Consider the following 9,178-nt stretch of genomic DNA (forward strand, 5'->3'; position numbering starts at 1 on the left):
TCTTTTTCAGTTTGTTCTCACCTACCTGCAATGCACGTGTCCACTGTCAGCATGGAAACAATCAGGTGGTTTGTCTGTCTGACAGCAAACCTTGTGCAAGTTGCAGCACAGCAATAGTTTCTACGGGAGCCACAGTGTCTGCTGACAGAGCCTAAAATCTTCCTTCTGTCTTCCATCTTCACCATCCCTTCCCCAGCTTCAGAACAGAGGAGGGATGCCCATAGAAACAGAATGTGCTAGAGGGCTAGGAGGATTATTAGGGGACAGAAGCATCTGTCGTATGAGGAAAGGCTGAGAGACATGGGGCTATTCAGTCTGGAGAAGACTGAGAGGGGATCTTACTGATGTTTATAAGAAGAAACATGTCAAGAAGGGGCCACTCTCTTTTCAGTGGAGCCAGTGGGGCCCTGTGATAGAATGAGGGGCAAAAGGCACAAAGTGGAACACAGGAAGTTCCACCTCAATCTGAGGAAAGACTTTTTACAGTAAAGGTGATGGAGCACGGGAACAGGCTGCCCAGAGAGGTTATCAGGTCTCTTCCAGAGACTTTCACAACCTGTTTGTATGTGTTTCTGTGTGACCTGCCCTTAAGTGATCCTGCTTTGGAAAGGGGGGTTGGACTGGATGATTTCCAGAGGGCCCTTCCAAACCCTACCATTCTATGGTTTCAGTGGGGTTCTCTGGGTGGGAGAGTAGTGATGTTTTTCCTGGGTACTGTGGGGCTCTACACAAGGTAAACATGTCCAGAGGCACTGGTCTGTGCCTCAGATCTCCTGTAGTTGATACAGGGTAGAAATCAACTGGTGAACAAGGGCAGTGATACCGTTGCTCTGGGCTCCTAGGGGATTTTGTCCTGTTTTTGTCCTAGCTGTAAGCCCTGCAAAGTGGTTTCCACAAGCTTTGTGGCTCTCAGGCTTATTCTCTTGGGTCCCCTTTTGTGTAAAGCGTGCTTGCTCCACTGCAGTAGCTACTGGAAATGCATGATGCTTCTTAGAAGAAGAAAAAGGTTTTGATCAGAGCTTTTCTTTGATATGAAATGTTAATTGGCAATTTATGCCTGCCTCTTTCCTGTCACTTTTGAGTAGTATTCTCTTTTTTCACTGCTCTAATTTAGGTTTCTTTCTCTTTTTGTCTAACTTACCCTCTGTCCTTCACACCATTTTTTCCCCTCAAACGGGAGATAAGGCACTGACTCCTTTTCAAATCTTGTTTCAAAGCTCTTTATGTTCCTATTTTTTTCCAGCTTTTATACCAAAGGAAGGCAATCTGCAGCAAAGCAAAAGCTGACAGAAGTGTCTCCAAATTCCCCACTTCCCATCAAAGTGATGGGGCCCATCTCCACACTCTGTTCTTTCCCTGGGCTGACAGCATGGTGGCAATGGGATGCACCATTAGAGGATGGGCACAGACTTGGAGGAACACAAGCAGCTCCACTGTATTTGATAGCAGTGCAAGGGGAGAAATGGTTGAATTGCTTGTTTTCAGCAAGCTTATTTTGTGCTAAATTCTGGGGTTAGAGGAGGAGAACTGAGCTACATGCAAGAGATCTTCCAAATTCCCATTGCGTAACATTAGCTTCTCTGCAGCGCAAAGATAATTTATTAGGGGCTGATAACAAGGGCAGATGTTGTGCAATTGCATCCAAGAAATAAACACCAGCCTCTTGCCAGTGCTGTATGTATCCAGTGCATTACCTGGAACTGGAAACAGATTTAATTCATGTTTAAAGGTCGAGCAAAGAAAGTTCTCTGAACAGCTTTGAAAGACAATGAGGCATGAACCTGGAGGAGGTGATTTCAGCTCCTACAGCATTTTTCAGAATTCAGCTACAAAGCAAAGAGCAATGGGAGAGTATGAAGCTCTCCCACGCAGTGATGTGGGGTAGGGCAAGCAGCTCTAGAAATGTGAAACACTGTCAAGAAGAGACAGGGAGACCTGGAGAGCCACACGGTGGCTTTAAACCACAGAAACTACCTAATAAGATCACCTACAAAAGGCAAATTTTTGAAAAAACAGAGGCCTACCAAGGCTTAAAATCATCAACTTGACTTTTTGTAATAAGATTGGGTGATATGAATGTGTGCATAATAGACGTGGCTTGACTGAATGACTTGGGGTAGTTCCATCCCAAAGCAGAGTGAACTCACAGAAATCAATCTTTACCTGTCAATCCTTAAAGCCTTAAAACCTGTCAATCTTTAAAGATTCCCTAGAGCTATGTGTTTCCAAAGGCACGATACAAAGTGCAAAATTGTGGTGATTTTGGAAAAACAGCAGTAGTGCTTGGGTGGGAGGAACTTCACCACCAAGTCTTCAAGCAGAAGTCAGGTAAACTGAAAGAAATAGGACAGAAGTAGCTGGAAGTATCTTTAAAAAAAATGTGCCGTATCTGGCTAAAAAGTGAAAGCATTCATGAAAATTAATATCCTGGAAGGTAATAATGACAATAATAGGTGACAGACTGCCTCAGAGGAACATTGCTGGAGCAATGGGACAGCTTCAGTGGTAATTCCTGAAGGACTTAATTGAGAACAGTCAGGAAAGGCTTCCTCCCCCTGCTGTCCACCTGTAATTACTGTTTGAAAATCTAAAAACTTATGGTGATCAAGGATCTAATTCATCACAGCTGAAATTCTGTATTAAAGCTCTCTTTGTCACTGTAGCAAACGTGAGCTTAGAAATGGTAACTGCAAGCCACAGGGGATTTCCTAGGTAGGTAGGGAGCAAGGGCAGCTGAAACTATGGTAATCTTCACCTTACTGCTCTCAGAAAAGAGAAAAAAAAAAAAGTATTCCAATATGTGCACTGCACTGCAGGATTGTTAAATAAGGGCTCATTGAGGTTTCTCAGGTCTGCTAGGCTCTTCCATTTCTCCCATTATCCACCTTCCCATCCTGGAGTAAGCACAGCACTGCTGTCTTCTCTTCCAAGAGGAGAAGCATAGATTCTCCATCAAAGCACAACTTCTTTGCTATATGTGGATGGCAGATTCTTGCTTTATGCACTCAGCAGTTCAGCACCTCCCTAGGACACCAGGTAAAGTGTCAGGGGGCAGCTGCCACCAGGCTGGAGAACTGTGAGGCAGGATAGGAGTCTTGGCGTCTGGTTTTGCTGGCAAAGGAGGAAAGGTTGTACTGCAGTGCTGAGAAGTGGAAGGTTGCAAGAGGAAAGTATGGAAAGCAACTCCAGAGAAGATGTCACATCTTGCAACACTTGTTATCGTAAGAATGGCTCTACATACCCATTTTAGGATGACAACCTTGAAAATACAAGGACTCAGCTTTCTGCAAGAAAGACTACAACGTGGTTGCTCTTAGAAAAATAATCACTTTTTTATTAAGGAATCAAAACATCTTCTTACCCAGCATTCAAGGTACAATAAGTAGTGGAGAAAATCACATTTACTACACCTGAGAGGAAGATGATTTTAGTGGAACTGCATTTTCAAAGCCACAAGTGTGTCACTTCTACTTGTACAATGCATTTTCCCAGACCTGTCCAGTCAGGGTGTCCCAGGAGCTGGATGTGATATGGTGGGACAGGCAGTGAGGCAGCAGGAGCATCATACAGCTGCTGCAGCTCTTGCATCAGGCAAGCACCCACTTTGTGGCTTCATCCTGTCAGACATTTGTTATCAATAATGTCACATGTGCTGTCTTGTCACAGGGACTGCCATTGTAATGATCTGTTTGAACATAACTTTTGAGGGAGTCAGAACAATTGAGAGTGGCTGCTCTTGTGTCAAGAGACCAAGCAGGTTGTCTCTGCGTGGGAAGCCTGCGTTCCCTTCTTGTAATACTTGAAAACTTTCAGCCTTCCAAAGCAAAGGGCATCCCCAGCCTGTTCCCTCCTGTGCCTGTTTGCCTTCAGTGTGACTTCTGTGCCACCTGGGGAGAGGGAAGCCACTCAGCCTTCTCCTCCAACCCACAGACCACAGCATACCTTGGAATATTTAGCAAGCTAAAGGTGCCTCTTGTGTCTATACATGAAAAGCAAATTGTTCCAGTGTGAAGTCTGGTACAGGTAGGTGTAACAAATGAAGAGAAACGCAGACACTAAATGAAATTAAGATCATCTTGGTCCCAAGTATAATTTCTGCATTTTTAAGTGAGACAGTAGAGATTTCCACTTACTACTGTCTTGCCATTAATTTTATTTCAATAGATCTTTCTCAATATGTGAGATAATCAGTACAGCTATTTTTTTTTTTTTTTTATTTTTTTTTTTTTTTTATTTTTTTTTTAAAAAGAGAGAGGTAATGGTTCACAACTGATGAGTGGCTAATTTTGGATCTTGTTTTGCCTTTTTAAAAAAAAAAACATCGGCAAACACAATAAACAAGTAAGCTTCAGGAACAGTGTGAAGACAAAAGTCTGATTTAAACAGTGCCCTCAGCATTCTTGTTCCCAGTGTGTTCACCCGAAAGCAGCTGCAGAAGCTCTGGAAAACTAGCCCGGAGGTTGGGCTATATGTGTGTGTGTGTCACCTGCTTCTGTACCTGACAACTGGCCATGAAGGATGTCAGGAGCCCTGGCTGCCTACAAACAAACACTGCCTGCCTGTGTGCTGGCAACCTTGAGGAGCAATTCTGCAGAAGCCCCATGGCCATCAGCCCTGCCTAAGTTCATCCCAGTCAGGGCACCTGGAGTAGCTGGAGGCAGGGAAAGCCCTGGGATCTGTCCCTGCTGCAAGCAGCCACCTCCTGATGAGATGCTGAGCACTGGAAATCAGCTTCTAGGAAGACTCACAAGATCATCACCCCGGTGGCTCTCCAGCAGAGAGGGTACCTAGACAGGTCTTCATGTCTGCCCATCACGATGCTGTTGTCCAGCTACAGTGGGTCTCTTTCCTTTTGTTTGTTTGTTTGAGGAAGCACAGGCTTGAAGACAACTGGATGTGATAGAGACTTCAGCCACACTGGTTAGTCACCAGCACCTACAGGCCATCATTCCTTTTCTCTTCCCAAGTATCACCTGTGGACAATAATTATCAGGGACAGACAGGATGCTAGACAGATCTTTTTCTGATCATGTACAGAAGTTTTCATGTTCCTGTTAGATATTCTTCCTCAAGAGAGAAGGGATGAAGAAAGCTGGTTGACAGAAACCACCTGTATAGGCTGCCATTGCTCTAAAACCTGGAGTTTCACAGAAATCCCAGAATTACTAACAAGGCTCTAACCTCTTGTAACCATCAATGCTCATTTCTTAAGAGGTCTGGTGGATGCCACACCTATGCTAACCACAGAAAAGAAGGAAGGCTAGAAAATAAAGGAAGTTAATTAGGAAAGACAGAGAAAAAAATTGTTTCCCTTGGCCATGGAATTTATTCGTTCACTGCTATTTCTTCTTCTAAATGCAGCAGGACAGGCTGGATGGAAATCATGTCAAGAAATCTCCAAATCTCCGTTTTTATCAGTGTAGCCTACAGATTCTGGTCTCCCTCCTGCTATTCCCACTATTCAGAGAACATAACCAGAAAATACAGCAGGTGAAATAGGTGGGTACAATACAAGTGACTGTGGAGGCTGGGGGCTGCAACCTTGCTACTTGCTCTTCTAAAGCTTCATCCCTTCTTCTGAAGGAGAATAATCTTAAAATAAGACAGATTTCTTTTACGTGTACTGAGTATGTTCTGGGAGCATTTATCTTTTAAGAAGATCAAAAGGACATTTTTAATAGCAGCCATTTGTGCTGTGACATTACCAATTTACAGGTTTGTTCCCATGCTTAACTGACTGCTTTGATTCTTTAGTTGCCACACGTGTTCATACTGCATATCACAGCCCACAGTATTGTCACTGAAAAAGTCTGCTGAAAGATTTAAATTAACAAAACCAAGGAAGCAGAAAACCACAGCTGCAACAGCTCTTACAGTTTGGCTGCTTTCATCTACTTGTATTGTACTCCCTCTCCTCTGAACACATCACATTGGAGCTTCTTCTGAAGAATAATTAGCAAAGCAATGAGCATGTTTTATCTATTCTTTTTCTTTCCCAGTCCTCAGGGTATATACAGACATCGGTCAGCTCGCTCTTTAAAATTCTACACGATGTTATTTATGAAGGGCAGATTAATTAAGTATTGCTTTATGTGCCACTGCAGCTCGGACGGGAGGGCAGTGATGTTTACGTTAAGTGTTCAATTTGCAGTTCCACAATCACTGAGAAAACAGTTTTAAAGCAAACAATTCCCCTGTGCCAGGAATGCATTTCCTCCATGAGTGAGGTCATGCGAGATGAACACAAACCAGATAACCCCGGGAGGGCAAGCTTGGGTTTCCGTTGGCACACTTTAAAAGAATGAAAAAAATCTGCTGGGGAATTCATTCACGAATTATATGCAGTTCGTAAGGTCTTCACCTTCAAATATACCTTTCAGACAGAAATAACATAATACTTTACAATCCAGGAAATGCAACAACAGCAGACATTGTCAGAGCTGCATTGTCAGCCCCCAAGGTTGGAAAGGTGGCTTCTCAGCCAAAAGGAAACATGGATTTCTCCATAAAATCTCCTATAAGAGACCTCCAAGTTAGTTTAGAAGGGCTTTTAAAATGTGGTAAGATGTGATCAAAATTATGACTGATTGGGACTGTATCATACATTCAAGGCTTTTAAAGGCCCCCAACCAATTGGTTTAACCTTCCTTTTACTAGAAATTGACTGCAGATTATTTCTTGCACCCATGCCCTCATCTCACCTTGATGTTGAGATTGATATTGTATTGTGAAAGACGGATTTATCTCTGTCTGCTTTTCTTTATCTCTGTGCTTTGAGCTTTTAAAGTCTCACCGTTTGCAGTGAAGAGGTGGAAGTCTATAAATAGTCAATAATTTGTTATGGCTTAGGCCCGGCAGGCAACAAAGAACCCTGGGTCACTCGATCACTCCTCCTCCTCCCCCCGCAGTGAGATGGGGAGGAAAAAATACACTTAAAAGCTCATAGGTTGAGACAAGAACAGGGAGGGTTCACTCACCAGTTATGAGCAGGAGCAAAACAGACTCAAATTGGGAGAAAAAAAAAACTTTGTACGAATCCAATCAGAGTAGGATAATGAGACATAAAACCAGATCTTAAAAAACCCTTCCCTATCCCTCCCTTTCTTTCCCAGCTCAATTACTTCACTCCTGATTTCTTCAGCTCCTTCCTCCCAATGGCACAGGGGGGCAGGGAGTATTATTTTATGGTCAGTTCATCACATGCTGTTTCTACCACTCCGTTGCCTCAAGGGGAGGACCCCTCACTGCCTCCCCCTGCCCCAGTACACACTGTACTCCACAAACTTCTCCACGGAGTTGAGTTGTTCCCAAGGGCTGCAATTCTTCATGAACAGCTCCAGTGTGAGCCACTTCCATGGGTTACAGCTCTTCAATATTAGACTGCTCCAGTGTGGGCTTCCCATGGAGTCACAGCCTTCTTCAACCATAGCCACATGCCCTGGGATCGGGTCTTCCAGAGGCTGCATGCAGGTCCATACCTGGTCCAGCATGGTCCTTCACAGGCTGCAGGTCCACACCTGCTGCCTTGTGGTCCTCCATGAGATGCAGGGGACAGCTGCCATCTCACCATGGGCTGCAGAGGAATCTCTGCATCAGTGCACCTCCTCCCTGTCCTTCCTCACTGACCTTGGTGTCTCCATAGGTGTTTCTCTGACATCACACTCCTCTTTCCACTTCTTAAATTATGCTAACACAGAGGCACTACCACCATTGCTGACTTGCTCACCCTCGGACAGAGGCAGGTCTGGATTTTGGAGCCAGGGAAGCTTCTAGCAGCTTGGTACAGGAACCACTCCTGTAGCCTCTCCCCCACTATTAAAGCCCCGCCACACCAATCCAACACAAGTTGTTACCTGATAAAGCTCCTCTTTTGTGTTAGTTTAATATTGTTGGAAGGATAACACATATAGAACGTGTTGATCACTGATTCTTTCCAGTCTACATCTTATGTGACTTCTGCTAACAAGATAATTAAGGCATTGTCTTAATGTAATATGCCTGCCTTGCTAATCAACTTCCATGGTTGTCACCAGGGCAGCTGGGATCTTACAGTGCTCAGTTTCTTCCTCACGCTTCCTCCTGTCTCTGCACTGAACTCAAAATGCCACCAAAGACAAATTACAGGTCAATCCCATTTCTGAACTAATTCTTGGTGTCTCATCCTTTTACTGCATCGAATTCAGGTTCTTTGCTCTCACCTTGATAACTGCATAATCCCTGCCCACATCTCTGTTCCCATTTCCACCTACTCACTAGTTCTAATCTCCACTCCTCCAATATTACTTTCACACCCTTCTGCACACCCTCTTGCCTAGGGATGTTTGGTTTTTCTTTTTTTTTTTTTTTTGGTAAACTTTTCTGTTCTGTACAAGTCAACGTCTGCATAATAACTAATGAGAAAAAGGGAGTTTTCCCAGTTATAAATAATTATAAATTTTAAAATATCCATTTCAGACACTTAAACTGAATCAGTATCTAAATACCTAAGTCAAATATACGGCACTGTTTTATGCAGCTTGCTCTGGAAGGACTTGTTGTTTCTTTGTTTTGATCTTTGTTCTATTAAACCTTAAAGCTGAAAATCATGCTTTTATCTTTTTTTTCCATGCGAATAACATGAAAAGCCTGTAGTTTCACACAGCAGAGAACAGTGAGCTGAAAAAAATTTCAGCTTTAGATTTTAGAATATGGGAGCAGCATTAATCCCAAATACAGCCAGCAGAAAACTGCAGAGCTCAATTGCTCAAAAACTGAGTCTTGCAGAATCCACATCTGTTTTTACTGGGGGGCAATGATGTAAAGTAGGCTTTAAAACCCATCTGGGATCAAGTCAGTTAATTTGTCTTTCTTAAAACATTTTTTTTCTACCCCACCAACACACTTTCCCATACTAGGGCGTGCTTTATGGTTTTGTCCCTTTTTGAGTGCACGTCCCAGAAACAGTCTGACACATCTCCACCATTTGAATTGCATCAATTAGTACCCCCAGGCAACGTATTAAAAAGCTTGTGTACAAACCAAACAGGTGCTTAATAGTCTAGACATTTTTGTAAGCGTGTGACAAGGAGGTGATAAATGCTTAATATTGCCACACTGAACCAACTTCTCCTTCCCCCTCTCAAACTCTCTGCTTCTAGCCCATCAAAGGGACATTCAGGGAGCACACCCGTCGCAGGGA

This window comes from Heliangelus exortis, chromosome 2 (genome assembly GCF_036169615.1).
Source record: "Heliangelus exortis chromosome 2, bHelExo1.hap1, whole genome shotgun sequence".
NCBI lineage: Eukaryota > Metazoa > Chordata > Aves > Apodiformes > Trochilidae > Heliangelus > Heliangelus exortis.